Source organism: Bison bison, unplaced genomic scaffold (assembly GCF_000754665.1).
Source record: "Bison bison bison isolate TAMUID 2011002044 unplaced genomic scaffold, Bison_UMD1.0 scf7180017864485, whole genome shotgun sequence".
Taxonomy (NCBI): domain Eukaryota; kingdom Metazoa; phylum Chordata; class Mammalia; order Artiodactyla; family Bovidae; genus Bison; species Bison bison.
Window position 1 is genome coordinate 7,494,552 of NW_011495045.1, and position 2,378 is coordinate 7,496,929.

General features: G+C 40.3%; 1 pseudogene; it reads left to right on the forward strand.

Annotated features, from left to right (window-relative positions):
• The first annotated feature begins 212 nt into the window (after positions 1 to 212).
• LOC105005087 overlaps positions 213 to 2,378 on the forward strand; it is a 36,057-nt pseudogene continuing 33,891 nt past the window's right edge.

Below are 2,378 nucleotides of genomic sequence, written 5' to 3' on the forward strand. Positions count from 1 at the left end.
TCTCCCGGAGAAGGAAAAGTAACTGGCGGGTGGAGAGGGTAAAGATACAAAGAAGCTCTTATTTTGTCTCACAGTTTGGTTTTGAAACCCTTGCTCTCTCTTGAGTGTAGTTTATTTTAGAGAGTACAACCTCTCCCCACCTCAAATCTGGCTAGTCTGGTTTCCCATCTTCAATGTCATTTTACTAGAAAGAGGGGTTGATTTTAAGAGCCATGGTGGGCAGGAAGCTTGCTGACCTGGGTCCTGTTGGGAAAATTAAAGAATTTATGGTGAGTTCACCCTCCCTCTGAGCGCTTTAGTGCTTCCAGATATTCTTTCTTTTCTTTCTTTTTTTTTTAAAGTTTCATTTCTTTTTCTTCATTGGGATGGTCCCAATTATTTTCAAACCTTCTGAAACTCTTTATCCTACTCATCTTCTCATTCTAGGTATATGACTTTATCTCTTAAGTCACAGATACAATAAAGCCCATTTATTTCCCTTTCCTATCCTTCCAGCATGAATAACTTCACCCACCACTCCCTCTGCTCTTTCTGTCTCCCTAAGGGAATCCTTTCTCTCCCTTTTATGACTTTGTTCAGTCGGTTATTGTTGGCTCTTTTAGAGCCATAAAGGACTTTACAGAATCGCCCCTTGTTTCTGCCTCAAACTAGAGTCATCCCTTGGTATCTGTGGGGGATTGGGTCCAAGATCCTCCGAAGATGCACAAATCCACAGATGCTCAAGTCCCTTAACTAACATATAACCTAACACACATACTCCTGTGTGCTTTAAATCATCTCTTGAATACTTATAATACCTAATGCAATGTAAATGCTGTGTAAATAGTTGCTGTGTGCAGCAAATTCAGTTTTGCTTTCTGTAACTTTCTGGAATTCTTTCCCAGCATTTTCTATCCAAGCTTGATAGAATCCACACATGCTGCTGCTAAGTCGCTTCAGTCGTGTCCGACTCTGTGGGCCCCATAGATGGAAGCCCACCAGGCTCCGCCGTCCCTGGGATTCTCCAGGCAAGAACACTGCAGTGGGTTGCCATTTCCATCTCCAATGCATGAAGTGAAAAGTGAAAGGGAAGTCACTCAGTCGTGTCCGACTCTTAGCGACCCCATGGACTGCAGCCCACCAGGCTCCTCCGTCCGTGGGATTTTCCAGGCAAGAATACTGGAGTGGGGTGCCACACATGAGGAACTCCCAAATATGGAGGGCCAACTGTTCTGCTTTATCTTCTTCCTTTTGACACCAAAATGTGTATAAGATTTGGCTCTATTTTCTCTCTTTGACTTCCTGATCTCTCTTTGCAAATTGACTTCTATCACCACAACCCCTGAGAAAATATGCTGGTTAGGATTGCTAATAACTTTATTACTGACAAGTCCAGAACCTGTTTCCAGGCCTTACCTTCCTTGACTTCTTTGTAGCAGTTACACTATTGATCATTTTTTCTTGATTTCTACAGTGTTACCTTTTCTTAGTTCTCTTCTTACCTGTTCTATGGCTCCTTCTCAATTTCTCTCATTCTTTCTGTTTATTCACCCAGGATTAATTTGGAATTGCTTATTCACTTTCATGTTCTCCCCCTGAGATAGTCGTTTCATGCATTCCCACCCTATCAATAATTACCACCGTGCCATCAACTGCCAATATCACATTATTTCTCCTACATTACTTCTTCTTTTGAGCTCCATTTAGGCATTAGTGACAGTAGCATTGACCTCTATATGACTACAGACAATTTATACAAGTTCCTGAACTTCTGGTTTTTTCCCAGCTATAAAATGTTGCTATAAGATTAAATAATACAACATTTATTGTCATGTTCTGGGATAACAAAGGTCAATGAATATTATTTTTTATTACTTATGCTTTGTTGAAAGAGTTGAAGGTGAGAAACAATTTATGTATTACCTACTTATGTAGCTATCTTTGTAAGCTTCTTGAGATAAGCATCTGTGTCTTATAATAATGTGCACACCCAGGCATCTCTGCTTGGCACAGATGTGTTGTGGAGGAAGTTGGAATAGAAGATGTCAAAGAGGGGAAACACCACATCTGCTTACAGATGAACTAATATTGTGGAATAAATAGAGAGTATGACTGCCTGTGACAAACATGATGATTAGCAAAAATGAGGAAACAGAACTAGTCTCAAACTAAGCAACTCAAAATGCTGAGTATTGTTCCATTTCAGATCAGTCGCTCAGTCATATCCAACTCTTTGCAACCTATGGGCTACAGCATGCCAGGCTTCCTGTCCATCACCAGCTCTCAGAGCTTATTGATCCATTTAAATACCAGCATATTCCAAATAAGAAGACATTGCCTTGCATCTTGTGCTGGTGAATTAGTGTTTTCTTTAAATTTATGCATTTAGAAGTATTAAT